The sequence below is a fragment of the Bubalus kerabau genome, chromosome 3, assembly GCF_029407905.1.
Source record: "Bubalus kerabau isolate K-KA32 ecotype Philippines breed swamp buffalo chromosome 3, PCC_UOA_SB_1v2, whole genome shotgun sequence".
Taxonomy (NCBI): Eukaryota; Metazoa; Chordata; class Mammalia; order Artiodactyla; family Bovidae; genus Bubalus; species Bubalus kerabau.
In genome coordinates, this window is record NC_073626.1 from 169,031,745 (window position 1) to 169,052,683 (window position 20,939).

A 20,939-nucleotide genomic window follows, 5' to 3' on the forward strand; every position below is an offset into this window, starting at 1 on the left:
ACTTTTAGGAAGTTTCCTGATCAAAAGATTCAAAACTCTGTAGGCAATTTCTTTTAGTATGTTCATTGCCATTTCTCTTTCACGAGGAAAAATTCCAAGATGTGTGTACTTTCCAAACAAGAAAAGGATTAACATTTTCACTGCTGGCTAGATGTTTCCCTAGCAGGTCATTATGCTTTGATGTGCTCTCTGCACCCTGGGTTTTATTAACTAATCACACACAGGCCAGTAGCCACCAGGGCGAATGGACCAAATTACATTCAGTTAAATAATGTTACACTGGACGTTCTCAGAAAACATGAGATAAGAGTCTTAAGGAAAAGTGACAATGTAGCCCTGGTCATTGTAAAAAACATGTTCTGGAATTTTAATTTCTGGTTAGAAATGAAAGACAAGTACTCACTTGTCTTATATCTTTTTTGAGACAATGCAGGAAATGAAAGATCCTAACGTGTGCAACAGGAAAAAAAAAATTGGTGGCAATGGAACAGGAAGTGGGGGAAGGGGGAGAAGAAAAGATCAACAGTCTCTAGTTTATTATGAATAGAAAGAAATTTCCAGAATTTACAAACACCCACATTATTCATTCCAAAGAGAGCTTTTGATTCGAAGGGATCACCCATGTCTCCTCCTCTTTACAGTATATACAAAGGAAGACACTGATTGCCTTTTCTTGTAATTTTGCTTCCATTCAATTGCCAATTTTAAGCTGACACTTGAAAATACCCAGCAGAATATATCCTTCTTCAGTTTCATTAACATGGCCTATTGCCTTACAGAAAAAAAAAAAATACAAAATTAAGATCAATTCTTGTAAGGATCTCAGCTCAACATCAAGGCTATATTACAAGAGATAGTATCAGCAAATAGAACTATACAATTGAGAACCAAAATCTATGGCACTATGATTCTTATTATATTACTTTTCTGAATTACAATCTTAAAACAAGGATCGTACCCTATTCTACTCTTGTTAGCCTTGTTTTAAGCATTTGCTCCACTCTTTTCAATAGAACACTGTATACCTCAGTTCCACATCCCCCCCAAAAAAGATGTGCTGTAAGAAAAGTTACATTTTAATTAAAAAAATTACACATATAAATCAAAAACCTATGTTAAATATTTAATACTCTCTCCACCCAATGCAACAGTTCCATAGGAAATAATTTACAATGATGCTCTGTCGTACACGGTTTCAGCAGCAGATGAAATGTGTCTTGTAAATGCAATGAGCGTAAACTCATTCTCTCGTGGCACGGTGGCCCATCAGCTCATGTGGCCAGCTAAGTCCTTAAGGTTGAAGATGAAGTTTATGCAGACTCATTGTTCTGGTGTCACAGTGCTTTTTTCTTGGCACGATATAGAACGTGCAGTTCAGTCAACAAACTCCTGAGGATTGTGTAAAGTAAACAAACTGAAATGGGTGCATCGTACCATCTACTGAGGAGGAAGATGTGAGGTCCTGGTTGTGAATCATGAAATATTTAGAGTCTGGGTACCCATGAGTTAAAGGAGGATTTGCTGAGGTCATTTAGGTCTTCATTCTGAAAAGAAAAATGAAAGAATCCGTCATCATCAGCATCTCAAAACACACGTTCAATCACTTCTTTAGCGTTTTTCTTTAAAAAGGGACAGCAGGACAGCATGGGATAAACTGAAGTTACAGGCACAGGCAGTACTGAGTACTTCAGAAAAATAAACAAACTGTATTTAACTTCTTTTTTTCTTTCAAAATGCAAGAGTCTAAAGCAATCACAAAGTCACAATAGTCAATATTAAGTCAGCAAACCAATCGATGTGGTTTGGAGGTTTCAGAGGTTTAGCAACACAAAAACACAGAACACTTTGATGTTCTTATGATCAAAATAAAAACGTCCACTGAAGCTTTTGTGTAAAACAACTACAAAATATGGTAAGCAGGTTACCGTCAGGCTATGCTTAATCTTCTTTTGATTAAAAGTCAAATGGAGATTTTAGAATTTGAAGTTGCAGGGTTTTCCCATTATAAAATCTGAAATTGGTTTTTAAGTTGACATTGGTTGATAGGAAAATTCTAGATGCAAAAGAATGTCTAAGCAAAAGAGACCTAGTTAATCATTAAATTTAAAAAGGGGGTTCTAATTTAGGTCTAACAGAGATAAGTTATTCTGGCAGAAACACAACATTTCTTCTACGCAGTTTAAAAGTCAGATCACAATGAGTGTTACCCATTCCCCTCAGGAGTAGACCCCTTCTCAAACTTATAAAGTCTCATTCACTCTCAATCTTGACATTAGATAGTCCTTCTGAGAGCCTTATTCTTCACGCATCCAAAAGGCATCTATAGAAACATCAATATTTATAGGATGTCCTGAGCAGGAGGAGGCACAGCAGAGCTAATCAATCAATACCTGTCAAATAAGTAAATGGTTGCATTAAGTACTATCGAGGCTACAATGGTGAATTCTGCTATAGGCTCTGCTTTCCAGAAATTCTAGCAAGGAAGGTAAGCTTCATTCACAAACAGAGAATGTAAAGTTGAAACAGGGTGAATTCCACAAAAGGTGCAATAGGCAAAAAGCTGTTTATCAGTGGTCCCCAATCTTTTTGGCATCAGAGACCAGTTTCATGGAAAACAATTTTTCCCAGGGCTGCAGAGAAAGGATGGTTTTGAAGTGATTCTCATAGGGAGCATGCAACCTAGATCCCTTGCATGCACAGTTCACAGTAGGGTTCACAGTCCTATGAGGATCTAATGCTGCCACTGATCTGATGGGAGGCAGAGCTCAGGCGGTAATGCCAGCAACGGGGAGCAGCTGTAAATACAGATTAAGCTTCCCTGTCTCTCTCATCCACAGTCACTCCTGATGTGTGTTTCAGTTTCTAATGGTCTACAGACCAGTAACAGTCCGTGGTCCAGGGATTAGGGACTCCTGCCCTGGATGTACAGAGGAAGGAAGAACATTTCTAGCTGGGAGTGTAAAGGAAGCACCTCTCTGACACACTTGGCTTGGTTTGGAAGAGTCTGGAGATGTGGAAATGGTGTTTCAGTGCTGGCACAGAGCAGGAACTCACTAAATATGACTGGAAGGAATGAAAGGGACAAGGCACACTTCCCACGGAGGGCACAGGACAAAATAAGCCCCAGGGGGGATGAGCACACAGCCCTGGTCAGGTCAAGTGAGGAAGGTAGTTTTGTCAGAACACAGGGTATCTGCAAAGGGGAAAGAGGAGAGACGTCTGCAAATGTGGGTTGTGTAGGTGGTGAGGCACCGTGAATGACAGACCAAGACATCTTTAAATAAGTGAAGGGACCACAAGGACATACTTTGTGATATGATCAGCACATAGCAGTAATGATCCATGTCCATGACAAGGGCAGCAGCAGACCTGAAAGTCCACACAAGGTAAATGTTGACCAATACAAATTTTTTTTTTCCCCTCTGCCTCTCACTCTCCTCTTTGCAGGAGAGTATGCCTGGGACCCACCAGCATTGATCGTCTACAGAACCGCTTTCAGGTAAGCTGAAATTTACCAGATAAGGATTCAAGTTTTACTAAGAGATTTCTGCTCATGTCACAGTATTAACTTCAGCCCTAAATGACAGATAAAGTCTATGTTTCTACTTGCAAATAAAGACTTGACATGGAGACATCAAGGTAAAAACAAACAAACAAAAAACCACACCAGGCTTATCTCTTTTATTATCAAGGAGACAGGATTTACTTCATGTGGTTGCTACAAGTGAAACAATAACCTAGCCTTTCTAAAACCCCAGAGATCTTACTTACTTTCAAGTTTCTTCTGAACCTATATTGCAATCTATCAAAATGTTCCTACCAAGATATCTATGTACAGCTTAACACAGTTTCATACATCCTAAAATTAGGTAAGAAGGCCATGTTTTATTAAAAGGCTTGAGACAAACATGCTGCCAATTTAAAAAGTCAAGGGTATGCTTTTGATTTTACATCTGGCTCTTATCCAGAAGAGCTGAATGAACAGCTTAGCACAGGAACAAACTATAACCAGTTGTGTCATCACACGTGCCAACCTGCATGGATGCACAAGGGTGGAAATTGGGGCCCCTTTGAGGAGAGGAAAAGAAAAATATATAGTCCCTAGAGGCTGAAATCTATTGCTGTGGACCACACACACATACCCTTGCACCCTTGACACCATCCTGGTAATTTTCCACAAGTAGTATGGTCAAAGGGCAGGAAATCAAAGGATATATCAATTCCATCATATACCGTTCCCTCCAAAAAATTTTGGCATACTGCTTTTCAAAGCCTTCATCATAAATCCTGATCAACACAGGCCTCAGTAACTAATGCTACCTACCAGTGCCAGCTAGTCTAGGAATAAAGTAAGTGAGAAGGTGGTAGGTAAGGCTGACATGGAGGGGACAGGAGCAGAAGCCATCAATAAGCAAGAGAGGAAAATTTAAAGGGACAGTCTGAAGTTTGCCCAGTTTATTTTTGTACAAGGGTGTGTGTGTGTCCGTACATAAAGTTTAGCCACTGAGTAAACAAGACAGATTTTTCACAAAGATCCTCAGTGAGGACTCTTGCACACAGCCACCTCAGATCTGCATACTTATTCCAAGCATGCAGCATTGTTCAAAGCATTTTTGGAATGCCTTCTTCAAGTCCCCTTTCTTTCTTGCAACTGCCTTCTCAGCTTTGGGCATACCCTTTTGAATGGTCTCTATAGCAGCCAGTTTGGCCCTTGGAGGGCACATCTGATCTTTGGAGACAGGCAAAAAGCTTTGAGACCCAAATATGGTGAATAAAAGGGCTGATTAAGCTGGGTAATGGTTCCCAGTGAGGTATTATCTAAAGGCAAAGAACTCCAAAACTAAAGTTCCAAAAACATCACTGTAGAGTTTTGTTGGAAAGGAACTGTCCTAACTTTACAGACAGACCTTAGCAGATGCCTCATGGGACTTCAGTTTATCTGTCTATATGCCTACCACTACACACTTGCAATCCATAAGGGCTGAGCTTGAATAAAGCAACCCACTTGAAGAAGGGCAACCATGCAAATTTATTTGCATGCATGGCACGATACAGTGACTAAATGACAAAAATACACATCTATGAATTATATTCATACATTTTTGCAACTTGGAAATATACCCATCCATTCTAAGCTCCCACAGTCATTAAATGCAATAAACATCTGTTGAGTGACACAAATACAATGGTAAAGACTGTAATACATACTGAAAAAGAAGACATGGGTAATGTGTGTTTAATGCACTTTATATACACAATTTCAAGACTCCCAATCAACCACACAAGGCAAACATTGCTAGGATGTTTTACAAAAACTCATTTGTAGCACTCATAAACTGGAAACAAGAAAAAGCAAAACATATCCTTGGAGAAGAACTGTGTAAATATCAAATGGTGATGTTCCTGTGATCTATTCTCTCGAGTTATATCACTGGGGAATGACTTTTGAACCCAGAAATACGATGCACCTGGCACAAGATTTAGTAGCAGGAAATTACATTTTGACAAAAATTTCATCACCACATCAGCATCTATGGTCCGCATGTGTCCTCACAGGATAAAATCCGCCTAATCCCGTTGCCAGTAATGAAAAATGCAATTTTTAAAGCATTATCAAATAAGTCAACGCTTGACTATGCTACTTGAGACCTATGGATTATTGCATTATTGTATCCAGTAGGAATTTACATCTCCTGGACTCGACCCACTTAAACTCTGCTGGCTAGAGCTGAAAAACAAATAAAGCTTCTGCTTCCTTTCACACTGTCTCAGCCTACTGATTAGTCTCCACTGGGTGAGCAGCTGAAACAGCATACAGTTATGATATAAGCACAAAAGAAGGATCTGCTCCTTTTCAGCAATGCATTTTTAGTCAAACCCACTGTCTAAAGGTTTTTATCTTGTATTTAAACACCTTGAAACTTCCTGCCAACTTGTTAAGTGCAACATAGTTGAAATACCTGGTTAGAACACCACTTTCTACTTTACTAAGAAAACAGAAGTAAAAATATTGTAAGTTGCTTGGCTGTTGTCATGCACTAAAATGTAGCCAGAAAGAAACTCTTCTTCATCCAACTATGGCTGGAAAAAAAAAAAAAGACTATAGTAATGACTTTTCTTCAATGGAGATCATTGTTTGAGATCTTACACTGTAGACTCAACTAGAAAAATTCATATAAATAAATTCCTCCACTTGAAGAAATGTGTCAAACAGCATATTTCTCTTTCACTTAACATAAACAGCTGTGACTGAAAACAAAAAAACCTTCAGCATAATAAAGAAAATTTATAAGAGACAGTAAATGTAAGGAAGGAATAAACATAATTCATTATAATCATTATAATTCCTGTCACCTAAGGAAAACTACTATTTAGCTATGGTTCTGATTTTACTATTTACTTAAAAATTTTTGAACTTTTAATATTCTATATCTAATGTCAAAGATTTTTAAGTAGCGAGGAAGATAATGCTTTAATAGATTTAATATTTAGATCTTTCCCATTCTGAAAAATCTGTGATAAGATAAAATGTTAACCAACTTTTTAAACCTTTTTGGTATTGTAACCCCTTTCCCGGCCTCCCAATTCATGGTGTATGGGGAGAAGTATGATGATTTAAAAGCAGAAAAAAAAAAACCCTCTGGCTTCTTGGGTTTGTTTTCCAAATGCCTAAGTCCTTAAGGAAATGGCACATGCAAAGTATTTAGAAAAATTGGTGGGGGCATAGGGGAACTCCTTTCAGAGGAGAAGATTACCTTTGATTGGGATTAGAAAAAGAAAGAAGGTGGAAGGGATGTGAGAGCAGAGAGGTTGGTGGGGAGCTCTGTACCTTGCAGGATGCTGAACATGGCACTGGTGATATCTCTCTCTATCCTGTCTTCCCAGATTTGTTCATTTCTTTTTCACACAGTTATATTCAACTGTGTACCACTAACCATGACCACAGTTCATTTCTTCGGCTACCCCACTGATGCTAATGCAATCAATTCACAGTCACGTATGGATATGAGAGTTGGACCATAAAGAAGTCTGAGCACCAAAGAATTGATGCTTTTGAAGTGTGCTGCTAGAGAAGACTCTCGAGAGTCCCGTGGACAGCAAACAGATCAACCAGTCAACTCTAAAGGAAACCAACCCTGAATATTCATTGGAAGAACTGAAGCTGTAGCTCCAATACTTTGGCCACCTGATGCAAAAGAGCCAACTCATTGGAAAAGACCCTGATACTGGGAAAGTTTAAGGCCAGAAGGACAAGGGGGCGACAGAGGATGAGATGGTTTCATGCCATCACTGACTCAGTGGACATGAGTTAGAGCAAACTCCAGGAGATGGTAAAGGGCAGGGAAGCCTGGCATGCTTCCATGGGGTCACATGGGGTCACAAAGAGTGGTACACAAATGAACAACATATGGCCAATTTAAAGCTGACCAAGCCTTCTAGAATGCTTCCGTATAATAAAACACCTTAGAAAACACTGCAAAATTACTGCTTTTAAGTGTACCTGAAACCTGAAAAACAGGCCCAGCAATTCTTCTTTAAATCATCAGTATCAAATACATTTATAGTCCCGGAAGTGTACCATGCAGTCTCAGATGGATAAGCAAGAGCAGGGATCTGTCTGATGGACTGGGTGAAAGCCCTTATGCAAGGCATTTCCTGGCTCAGAGTTTGGCTTGTACCAAGTGCACCTGACGGTTGCATCTAAGGTGGAAGCAGAGTTACCAGCCCAGCTACCCAAGGAACAGGGAATTAAATCCAGACAGCTTCAAGTGTGGGCCAGGGGGACTCTCTGCTTTTCACAAGGTACTACTGAAGTGTGTGGGCAACCTGAGACTTTAGGAAAAGACAGATCTAAGTAGTGAAAAAACATTGTCTTTTAAAGCCTTCAGACCATAATCACCAAAAAGAAGGAAAAAATAAATCAAGTGAGGATTGAACTCAAGAAGTCAAGTCGGAAGTAAGACCCAAGGTATTTGCTACTTTATGTTGAAAGGAGACAGTCATTTTAGCTAAAGAAAGGCAACCAACCTCTTTCAAAATAGGCCAGAAGTGAGCTGGAAAGACTTGGTTTCATGGTCTTAAATGGCAAAGGGTAACCGACCGGCCAAGCCAGTGCTTTAATGGAGCTGCTTAAATAGCAGTTTTGCCCAGTGCGAGTCACATGGGGGAGGGCTGGTGAAAATAACACGGTTGCTGGCCAGCCCTTCCATGGCACAGAGTTGCCAAGGAAAGAAATTCAGGGAGAGCTGCCAACATGTGAGAGGCCATCTCACTCCAGCTTCCCTTTTGTCCCAGGGAAAGACCTTCTGGCAGGGCTGGTGACTTCAGGAGACCACCAATGAAGACAGGCACACATATTATGCACAGGGAAGAAGAGAGGGAGGGACCAAGACCCTGCCCATCATGCCTGTGGGCTCCCGCTGTGGTCCAGCCGGGTGATGCTCTCAGCAGCGTGGATTTCTCCTTCCCCAGCAACAAAGGGGCAGAAGACGGAAGGCGCTGGAAACCTTTCAAGAAGGCTAGGGATTTATGGAGAAGACGATTTAAACAATGACAACATATGGTCCTCAACCATGAAAAGTATTCCATCAATGATCTACTACGGAAATCTGAATAAATATTCAGAAATCTCTGAAGCCAAAGACTAATCACTTCAGTTACTACCCGTATCTTTCTTAAAGACGGAGCATGCTGATAAAGCCAAAGGTAATTAAAACATAAAGCAAAGGGGGTGTCAACACCCTAATAGTCTCCCCCACTAAATGTGAACCCAAATGCCTCAAATCTCTCTTCTGCCAAAATTCTAATCTATCCCCATGTAGTAGTACGAGAAAATCAAGGCAGAGGAAGTCAGAGAAACAATCCCTCTAACATTTCAAGTCAGATCACGTGTGCTGGGGGACAGGAAGTTTTCATTTTCACAGAGCTCAACTAAAATAAACCTGTTACTTAAAGACATGAAAATAATATGATCTCATCTTCCCTACCTGAGGAAGAAGGTCATAAAAGTTGCTTTCTTCCACCTTCATGGGAGCGCTTTCTGCAGTATATTCTCCCCAACAGGAATTACAATTGCACCTTTGAGGTTTATATTGTAATTTCATACCAGTTTTGTTTGTTTGTTTGTGTCATGTTCAAAAGTATGGGACATAGCTTTTATTTGGCTCTGATACAAATCTGTAGACTTAAATGACAATCACTTCATTTACAATGTGGTGTAGAGAGAGTAAAAAGTGTTTGCAAAACCATTTCTATTAGGCAAAAGGAAAGCGGGTGAACCTCATCCCCTTGCCTTTATTTTTTTCTGTTAAACACTAAACAGACGTCACAGTCTTTGCCCACTCCCTAGTCTTCTCATAAACTGAAAGAAAGCAAGCGCCTGAGTGTACCTTCGAGTAACTGTCCGGCTGCTCAGTTGTTCATTATCAGCCATCATCAGCTTTTTTGTAATAGCCCAGGAACAAGAGTATAGAACAAGCATTCGCACAGACGGCCGTAGGTCTGCAGAGGGCTGAGGCAAGGATCATTAACGCCACTGACATCACTTTTGGCAGCCAGAGAAAAGGGAAAACCTGTGTTTAATCTATTTCCTACTCACCACAAGTTTTAGTCGGAGTCCCCGATAATATGGGTTGTGGTTGACTTTATGGAAGAACTTGGTAATGCAAGAAAAATGTACTGAATTGTACAAGCATCTTTCAAAGGAACCACGAGGTACCACAGCCATGTGGCCCTGATCTCCCTCTTGTAGGTGTTTTGGTCATTAAACTGGCCTAACAGAGAACAGGGCCATTGCCAGCTGGTCCTACGAAGGTCAAACTCAGTAGAGGACTTTCCCTACTACACGCATCTGATTAACATCTCCTGAAACACATCATTGTAAATCACAAATAAAAAGGATTTAGCCTTTGTCTTCCTTCAAAGGGGAAGTGTTGGGAAGAATTCATCTGGGATTTTTGGCAGTTAAGTATGCGTGTACATGCTCAGTTACTCAGTCATGTCTGACTCTCTGTGACCCCAGGGACTGGAGCCCACCAGATCCCTCTGCCCATAGGATTTCCCAGGCAACAATACTGGAGTGGGTTGCATTTCCTTCTCTAGGGGATCTTCCCAACATAGGGACAGAACTCGTCGCTCCTGCATCTCCTACGCTGGCAGGCAGATTCTTTACTACTGCACCACGTAGTTAAGTGAGCTGTTCTTCTTTTTTTCCTTAAGCAGCCTAAATAATGAAGAACACTCTCTGAAACCAACTCTCTCCCTTGAGTTGCTGCTACCTGAGTGATATGCAAATAACCTGTAAGCAATCTTGCATTCTAAAATGTAGTTTAGGACACTCCACCCACAAAGGTTATTTTGAGAATGAAGATAGAGCCATTACATGGTTGTTGCATGTTTTTAGACTGATCAATTTTAACTCAGGACTTATGTCCAAGTTAAACTTAAAAAAGAAAAAAAAAAAACTAAGAATGTACATTCTCTCTTCTCCTGCTTCTCTTCCCTCTGTAACTTTGGGCAAGTTACGAACTCTTGTAAACTTCTGTGTTGTCACCCGTAACATAGGCTAACAGTGCCCATTGTATAGGGTCATCTCTTGAGGTTCAGCGAGATAACACATGAAAAGTTCTCATCATTGTTCCTTGCACATAATGAGCCCTCAGACATTAACTCTTACTGGTACTATTCTCATGAAGAACTAGAAATCCTTGGATCTCCTATCCCCTTCTGATAACCCGAATACATGGCAGACAAAAATGTCCTGGTGGGAGAAGGAAGCAACAGGGAAGCCACAGACAAGATGGCGGCCAAGAACCGAACCTGAAGTCAAGATTAGGAGGTGTCTTGGGAAGAGAGAAAAGTTACTTCAGAGAGGAGGTGGGTATGGGGGAAAGGCCAGAACAAAACATAAAAGTAGTAAAAGTCGTAGCAGTAAAATGCTAAAAATAGGACCTTGTGAGATGAAGTCCTTGATCTTTAGACAAAAAGTCTTGTCCTCAGACAAGACAAAGACCTGCTTACCTACTGAATACAAAGGGAACAGCTCCAGTTGAACACTGGGATAAACAGCATCAACAGGTCTTTGAGCAGCTCTTCATGGATGCCATCTACAGAAATGTCACAGAAAGGCCACTTCTGCTGCTTGCCAGGAAGAAATTAGAAGCTTGAAGATCCCCACCCTATCTAAGTCAGCTAACGAAAAGACTTATACATGAAAGAATTTACAAAGAGTTCTCATAAATAGGCTTAAATGCATGGTCACTGGGACTCTTAGGCATTCTCTCCAGGTGCTAAGGCATGTTTCTAATTGTTGGGGAAGGGACTGAGTGGCTGTTGTTTCCGAATTCTTTTCCCCAATCTCTCAACTGAACAGGAGAGTGAGGTCAATGCTGCTTGAGGAACTTGACGAAAAACTGAAATTGCTGCCAGATGCACATGTCTAATTGTTGGCAGCTGGAAAAGGAAGGGAAGACATCAGAAAGATGATCTGGAATAATTGATAATGGACACATCACTCACATCTCTAAGGTCTTTGAAGCAGTGATGCATATTTCTAACCAACTGCAAACACTTCTTTATTGTCTCGGATAAGGGGGCAAAGCTCTTCCAGTGGAAAAAGGGGGCTGACCTTTCATGCACTGACCCCAAGCTCCTGGTCCTCCACTTTCATCTTTCAAGTCTCACCACCCACTGTGCCCATTCTTCCCTCTTTTCTTCCATTATCGGACATCTCAGCCTTGTCATTTTTGACTTGGAAAATGATATTTGCTGAAAATTTCCTACCAGCATGCTGAATTAAGTGCTTCATGCCAGTTCAGGGCTGAACTAGAAGCATTCTGAAGACAGCTGGGCCAAGTTCTTAATGAAGATGTAGTGACAACTCTTAAGGAATCCTTATGAAGAATATTTACTGGGGGCTCTGAGGTAATCACAGTCCCAAAGGAAATAAATGGGGTCTGTGAAGGTGATCCCCAGCCCCACTGGAGTACCAGGCAAAAGTCACCTGGACTTTAGCTAAACGGTACTTGTGGGGCTAAGCCCACTTTTCACGCCTGAAACTGCCTAGCCTCCATGTATTCCATGAAGTCTCTAGAGCAATAATTCTCAATTTGAATGGGTAGGGATAATTTCCCCCCTCAAGGGACACTTAACAATGCCTGGAAACACTTTTGGTTGTCACAGTTGGAGTTAAAGTAAGAGAGAAGCTGTTGGTATTTAGTAAGTAGAGACCAGAAGTGAAAAGTGTTAGTTGTTCAGTTGTGTCCGACTCTTTGCAATCCTATGGACTGTAGCCTGCCAGGCTCCTCTGTCCATGGGATTCTCCAGGCAAGAACACTGGAGTGAGTTGCCATTTCCTTCTCCAGGAGATCCTCCGGACCCAGGAATCAAACCTGCATCTCTTGTATTGGCAGGAGGGTTCTTTACCACTGAGTCCCCTGGGAAGCCCACAGCAAAGAATCACCTGGCCCCAAATGTCAGTTGAGCTGAGTCTGAGGAACCCTGTTCTGAAGTTATTGCTGTAGCTGAGGAAATGGAGGAAGACATACACATGCTTATCAGCTGTTTCTGGAATCCCCACCAGTTTTAGGGAAGAATTGGAGGGAAGACGTGCTCTTAGTGCTCAGGCTTTATTTCTGACTGTCACACCATGACCTGAGTCCTGAGGGTGCCTCCCAATTTATCACTGATGGGAAGTTATCTCTACTGAGTCCTGCAGCCTCATGACCTAGAAGACATCTAGTTAATCTAATTAACCAGTTCTACCCCGCGTTTGCCTCTGTCCCTGCTCCAAAGGAAAACTGGAATCTTCTGGATGTGGGGAACAAAGCTGACTGAAGACGTTAGATTAGCAGGATTGCTGAGGCCAAAGCAACAGATCTAGGGGAAGACTATCACGGTGTGATGATGCTCCTCTTATTCTGACCCACAGGAGACAGATCAACCCCACAAGGAAATGCATCTGAATACTCAGGTCTGTATCTCTGCCCAGCCGAGCCAGGACCTTCTGTCTGGTCTTGGATGAGTCACTTGATCTCATTTTGCCTCCACAGTACAATGAAGTGGAGAAAACACCTCGTTTTCACAGTCACTTACAAAACTCCACTAGATAACAAGAGAAGGACATTGTGAAGCAGAAGACAGTTTCCTTATGTGGCTTGCGACTATTAGTCCTGCTCATTGCCCTTCAAATATCTGGGAGGGGGAAAAAATTAAGGATTAGGTCCCCTCTATTCCAGAGTTAGTCAACTTTTAAATTAAATCCACTAACTTTGCTCTCTCAGGGGCGACTCCTAAGTCACAAAACTGTTTCCCACACGTTATTTTCACTTTATGAAATAAATATCCACCTTGGAAGATGATTTATTACCAAAAAAAAAAAATAGTCAAAGTACAAGACTGAGATAGAAACAGCAACTGGAATTTCTAAATATAAGATGTGTTCCCAGGAAGACACTTTTAGGTCTGTTTTCCCTCAACTTAAACTTGAAGAAAAATAACAGAGGAGGTGGAAGAAGGAGGCAGGGCACATGTACCATCATCAGTAAGAGAATTTAGGGTTCAAAATTCTAAAATCTAGACCATGAGCAGAAAGAACAAATTGATTTCCAGGTAGTTAGATACAGATTTTTTTCTGATAAAACTTCGTGATAGTAATAAGAACAGATCCTCTTTTCAATACTGGCCCCAGAAGCTGCTACGGTCCTAAGATACACAAAGAAAACAATAGCTTCTATTCTTTCTTGACTGTAGTCTGAGCTGCTGACAAAATGCCTTCAAAATAAAACCGAACCACACAATTTCACCATCACTATCCACCAGCGACAGGCTATAATTAACACTTAATTAACAGCTCTATGATGAGCTCTGCTGAATTCTGCTCAAAAATTGCCTTACATTTTTTCCATAAAACCAAGTCACCAGTGGACAATGGCCTACCTGTTTACTTGGCTTCTCCACGCTTTCCTTCCTCAACAATCAGTTAAAGAAGAATGGGACTAGGTTGAGGTCCAGACCAAGACGGATTCTTCAGAGATACTCGTCTTCCGACTTTCAGCTCTCCTCACTCCTAACCATCAGTAGTTCCTAACAGAGACCCTAACATAGCCACTGACTTAACACACATCATGTCTTCTTGGAACCTCCTTAGAGAACTTCCAGTAGAAATAAAAGCCCTTGCAGAGTCTTTCAACAGAGGTGCAAGCACTGGGAATACCCAGATCTTTGCTAATTCCCGTTCTACAAGCATTAGCTGGAGAAAGTCAATAGGAAAGTGACTGGAGAACCACTGCACGTAAGTAAATAAACTAGGACCCTTCTCCACGGTGGCCTTCTGCCCCTGCCTTTGGCCATTCAGTGGTTTATTAGCATTTGTTCCAGAGACAAAGCCAGGAAATATAAGAAAAACTCAACAAAAAGTGACTCATACAATATCACTTATATGTAGTAAACTCATACAATATCACTTATATGTGTAATCTAAAATATGATACAAATGAACTTATTTACATAAGAGAAACAGTTCATAGACTTAGAAAACCAACTCATGGTTACCAAAGGAGAAAGCAGGGGAGAGATAAGTTAGGAGTTTGGGATTTGCAGATACACACTACTATATGTAAAATAGATCAACAGCAAGGTCCCACTGTATAGCACAGAGAACTATATTCAATATCTGTAATAAACCATAATGGAAAAGAATATGAAAAAGAATATATCTATGAATCACTTTGCTGTACACCAGAAACTAACACAACATTATAAATCAACTATACCTCAATTTTTAAAAAGTCCACTTAGCAAGTTTTTCCCACCTGAGAGTTCTATCAGTTCTATCAAAGTGGTAAGGAGGATGTTACAATGACTAAGAAAAATATACATATGGATGACAATTATCCCAATTTTTGTTCTAGACACCCCATTCCTATTGCTATAGGCAACTTCCACCGCATGATCAAGCCACTGTATAAAGGTCTCATGGATTAATAGGAACAGAACAGTCAAAGCAGTCCCAGGGCTGATATTATGGGGACTTTCCTGATGGCTCAGCAGATAAGGAAACCACCTGCCCATGTAGGAGATGCAAGGGACATGAGTTCAATCCCTGGATGGGGCAGATCCTTTGGAGGAGGAAATGGCAACCCACTCCAGTATTCTTGCCTGGAAAATTCCATGGATAGAGGAGCCTGGCAGGCTACAGTCCAAAGGACTACAAAGAGTCAGACACAACTGAACAATTGAGCACAGTGGTACCTTGACCGTGTGGTTAGTTAAGAGTTAAAATGATCACTAAATGAGTTGCCTGAGCTCACAAAACTGGTTAGTAGTAGCATGGAGGTAAGATGGAGTCTCCACCCACATTCTTTCTAACCATGAGTCACTGAACTCTCAACAGCCCAACTCTTCAGAAAAGCAAAATAGAAAAAGAAGATAGGATAGTATTCCGTATATATACATGCAAAACAAACTCCGTGGCAGCCCAGTCACTCAGCTACAAGCAGGGGGTTTCTTTAGGTGATGGACATCAATACGGAGCAGAAAAAGACCTCCTCTAAAGCCTCTGAAGACTATACATTTGTTGTAATTGAAGATTACACAGCAATTTAGTTTGAAATCTTTTAACATCATGGGTATGAATAGGAACTGAGATAGAAGAATACTTCGCTAAAAATATTTCTGCTTTTGCAGTACCATGGCCGACTTTGGCCTCCACTGTTGAGGCATACTAGAGAAGAGTACCGAGAAAATAAATCACAAAGAGAGAAAATGAAGCAGTGCTTGTCTCACTTTAACGTGCTTAGGGTCTCCTGAAGATCTGTTAACAATGCAGATTCTGAATCTCTAGGTTTAGAGTGGGGCAGGCCCCAGATTCTGCATTCCTAACCAGCTCCCAGGTGATGCCAGGGCCACTGATGAGAGGACAACACTTCAACGAGCAAAGGAGTGGTGATACTGGTAAAGTCGTTGCGTTGCGTCTGACTCTTTTGCGACCCCATGGACTGTAGCCCGCCAGGTTCCTCTGTCCACAGGATTTCCTAGGCAAGAATACTGGAGTGAGTTGCCATTTGCTTCTCCAGGGGATCTTCTCGACGTAGGAATCCAACCCCCATCTCCTACATTGGCAACTGGAGTCTTTACCACTGAGCCATCGAGGATTACACACTGAATCAAAATATGCTTCTACTTTCCCCGTAAGAAAATTTGAGATACCAAGGGAACATTTCATGCAAAGATGGGCTCGATAAAGGACAGAAATGGTATGGACCTAACAGAAGCAGAAGATATTAAGAAGAGGTGGCAAGAATACACAGAAGAACTGTACAAAAAAGAGCTTCAAGACCAAGATACTCACGATGGTGTGATCACTCACCTAGAGCCAGACACCCTGGAATGTGAAGTCAAGTGGGCCTTAGGAAGCTTCACTACGAACAAAGCTAGTGCAGTGATGGAATTCCAGTTGAGCTATTTCAAATCCTGAAAGATGATGCTGTGAAAGTGCTGCACTCAATATGCCAGCAAATTTGGAAAACTCAGCAGTGGCCACAGGACTGGAAAAGGTCAGTTTTCATTCCAATCCCAAAGAAAGGCAATGCCAAAGAATGCTCAAACTACCGCACAATTGCACTCATCTCACACACTACCAGTGTAATGCTCAAAATTCTCCAAGCCAGGCTTCAGCAATACGTGAACTTCCAGATGTTCAAGCTGGTTTTAGAAAAGACAGAGGAACCAGAGATCAAATTGCCAACATCTGCTGGATCATGGAAAAAGCAAGAGAGTTCCAGAAAAACATCTATTTCTGCTTTATTGACTATGCCAAAGCCTTTGACTGTGTGGATCACAATAAACTGTGGAAAATTCGGAAAGAGATGGGAATACCAGACCACCTGACCTGCCTCTTGAGAAACCTGTATGCAGGTCAGGAAGCAACAGTTAGAACTGGACACGGACCAACAGACTGGTTCCAAATAGGAAAAGGAGTTCGTCAAGGCTGTATATTGTCACCCTGCTTATTTAACTTATATGCAGAGTACATCATGAGAAACGCTGAACTGGAAGAAACACAAGCTGGCATCAAGATTGCCGGGAGAAATATCAATAACCTCAGATATGCAGATGACACCACCCTTATGGCAGAAAGTGAAGAGGAACTAAAGAGCCTCTTGATGAAAGTAAAAGTGGAGAGTGGAAAAGTTGGCTTAAAGCTCAACATTCAGAAAACTAAGATCATGGCATCCAGTCCCATCACTTCATGGCAGATAGAAGGGAAACAGTGGAAACAGTATCAGACTTTATTTTTGGGGGCTCCAAAATCACTGCAGATGGTGACTGCAGCCAGGAAATTAAAAGAAGCTTACTCCTTGGAAGGAAAGTTATGACCAACCTAAATAGCATATTCAAAAGCAGAGACATTACTTTGCCAACAAAGGTCCGTCTGGTCAAGGCTATGGTTTTTCCAGTGGTCATGTATGGATGTGAGAGTTGGACTGTGAAGAAAGCTGAGCACCGAAGAATTGATGCTTTTGAACTGTGGTGTTGGAGAAGACTCTTGAGAATCCCTTGAACTGCAAGGAGATCCAACCAGTCCATCCTAAAGGAGATCAATCCTGGGTGTTCATTGGAAGGACTGATGCTGAAGCTGAAACTCCAATACTTTGGCCACCTCATGCGAAGAGTTGACTCATTGAAAAAGACCCTGATGCTGTGAGGGATTGGGGGCAGGAGGAGAAGGAGACAACAGAGGATGAGATGGTTGGATGACATCACCGACTTGATGGACAGGAGTTTGGGTAAACTCCGGGAGTTGGTGATGGACAGGGAGGCCTGGCATGCTGCGATTCATGAGGTCACAATGAGTCAGACACGAATGACCGACTGAACTGAACTTCTCCGTGAGTATTAATTCATCCTCCAAAATCTCTCTGAAGAACAAGGATGATTCCACATGCTGGAATCTCATCCCTAGAACAATCGATGTGTGCAGAGGACAACCCAGAAGTAGCACATTGGATACTATCAGGGGACAAGGCAAAGCCACCATAACTTAAAGGAATCAACATTTGGGAAAAACTGAAAAATAAGCACAAAAAGATAGTCTGTGTGTGCTAATAATTTCCATTCAGGTCAACAGGCAGTAGGAAATTGATCCCCATTTCTACAGAAAGGCAAACAGCCCTGAGTCAAATATATGGCCATCAGTCTGATTTATCAGGTAGTCAGTTATCAGATTCCATTTCCCTATCCATGAAGTTTCACAGGAATGCAACGCCTTCATTATTAGATGGCAGCTTCATTCCCTGGGCTGAACCATGTGCTCTGAGCAGGAGGTACAAGTTTACTGGTCTGGAACAGAAGCCCAGGCAAGGCAAGCATAGATTTCTAGTGCCTTGAGGAAATAGCAGGGAAATGATGAGGTGGCCAGAGATAGCCTCCAAGAGCTAATTCCACCATGCACGGCAGTTCATATGCCGTGCCTTTCACACAAGTTGTTACCCCAACCATTTGGGACAGAGAACGTATTTTGCCAAGATGTCTGGGAGACAAGAGGAAGGGAAACTGCTGTTGGACCCACGTGGACACTACACTGTGAAAGACTTTAGCGCCCCCAGTGCCACCTATCAGGGATGCAGGAACTTGAACAACCTCCAACAGCATCAGTGAGTTTCTGGTAAAATGCATTAAAAGCACCTAAGTCACTAGCCTGTAGCAAGGCTTAAATGAGAGGGTGATTATATAACATGTGACACAGACTCTGACAATTGAGCCAATTACAGAACAATTCATTCATTCTATCCAGTAGCTAGAAGCCACCAGAAACCATAATGGGAGGGGGACAGAAGAGGAACAAAAGGGGAAGAAAAGCACCTGACACTGAAGCTCTCTGCTCTTGGTCATGCCGCAGACATGTCTGCAGAGGGGACTATCTCAAAAAATGTCGTCATGGAAACTCCAACATTTACACTTATCATATGACACCACTAGTCTCAAATTAGGAATATTTCCCAAGTTACAGCTGTTTTAACACAGGGATTGAAGGCACCAGAGAAGGAAATGGCAACCCACTCCAGTGCTCTTGCCTGGAGGATCCCAGGGACGGCGGAGCCTGCTGGGCTGCCGTCTGTGGGTCACACAGAGTCGGACACGACTGAAGCGACTTAGCAGCAGCAGCAGCAACATGAAGGCGCTTCCTAAGTTGTTTTGAACTTAAAATTTAAAAGCTGATCCATTATTAAAATTGATTGTCCTTGGTGAGTATAAAGCACTTTACGCTTTACTAGTTGAAAGGAAAAACTACACCTATGCATGGTAAGTTCACACCATATTCCATATATTCCATGAAGTTTAATTTCCTAAGACTGTGAAAAAGCTTCATTTGACTAATATCTTTTCCTTAATAGTTTTTGAGGTTTCTTCTCGGCAACTCTCAGCTTGACTTATCAGTGTTTAATACATAATTGGCACTCAATAACTGTATTATCTAAAAAAGTATCTATAGGAAAATCATAAGTACTCATACACATATTCTAAGGTCCAAAAGACTTAATTAAGGGCAATTTCAGCCAAAGAAGAAATGGGTTATTAAGTTTTCTGAGATTTGCCTCACATTTGGCAGTGAGTAAAGTCAGGGTTTGTTAACCTTTTAAAAGTATTATCCTCTTTTGCTAAATAAAATTAAAATCTCAATCAATTTTTTAATGCTACAAGTTAAATATGGCTAAGAAAATAAAGAAATGTTAATCTCAATTATAACTGATTTCAAATAATACAAACTCCTGTCTTTTCCTTCCTCCTCAAGTATTTAAGCAAACTATTCCTAGGGCAAAGATGTGGTATATAAAATTACCAAATCCACTAACACCCATGAACACATCACAGTAATTTAGAGTCTTCATCAACAACATAGCCAGCGTTTGCTCCATGTCAGGCACTATATTAGGGGTTTTAATATGCATTATTTCATTTAATCCTCACAGCCACCCTAAGATTGTTCTACTACCTCTGTTTAAAAATGAGTAAACTGAGGTTCAAAAAGAATGAGTAAATTCCTCCAGATCTCAAAGATAGTAAGTGAGGCAATTTGGATTCAAAGCCATGCTCTTGATCACGAATGTATAGACAATGCTATAAAAAGAATGGGTGGAAGTGCTGTCAAACCCTTCATCTAAATAGAGGCCACTAGAACATACCAAGTTATTTTTATAAAAGGAAATGAAGAGTAAGCTTCGTGTTTACAAAGGGTAATGAGAAATTACATAGTGAAATGCCATTCTGATAAATCTATATGAAATCAGCTAGAACAACATTTCACATAATAGGCACCTGGATATCGGAAATGCCTTCACTTCTGGAAAATAGTTTGCAAAAGAGATTGTCATCATAAAAGCACCTCTTCATCCCTTAATTCATGCCCTCCTGGAAAAACAGTAAATATGAACTCTCTCATTCCCTGGAGAGTCTAGACGGTGGTAGATGCAAGCAACTGGGTGTGACTAATAGATTCTGACAAACAAACACAAACAGAGCCCTAGGGTAAAGAGTGAGGCCTGACATTTACTGGCCCCATAAAATAGAAACCCTTTTCACTCTAGGATCGTAGCTCTTCTGGCCCAATGCTTGCAGCTCAAGCTCTAGTGGGCTTGGGGCTATTTTTATCTGACAACTTTTCCGTCAGTCCCTTCCATCCTTTATTTAGAAAGCCAAAATAAAAACCAAAAAAAGTATACTTATAGAGCCATAAGCCATACACTAGAATAGGTAAAGAGAAGTCCTCTGACATAAAAAGCCACAAAAGAACAGAAGATGAAAAAGTAAATCATAAACAGCTGCATCTCCCCTCCCAACTGTTTACATTCTTAGACATCCACTTTTCAAAAATATTCCCTACGTAGATCAAAACAGGCTGTACTTTGAGAAGGGGCAAACAATGACGTTAGCTTTAAGAT

General features: G+C 41.2%; 1 protein-coding gene across 2 annotated transcripts in view; it reads right to left on the reverse strand.

Moving 5' to 3' along the window:
- Positions 1–341: 341 nt before the first annotated feature.
- Positions 342–20,939, reverse strand: part of IRS1 (insulin receptor substrate 1) — a 64,596-nt gene continuing 43,998 nt past the window's right edge. Inside the window, exons 1-2 of one of the 2 annotated variants that reach the window (XR_008712191.1) lie at positions 9,390–9,588; positions 342–1,544 (exon numbers count right to left, since the gene is read on the reverse strand). The gene's annotated coding sequence lies outside the window, so the exon portion shown is untranslated. Of the gene's footprint in view, positions 1,545–9,389; positions 9,589–20,939 lie in introns of those variants that run through there. The other variant, XM_055573612.1, reaches the window with a different exon arrangement.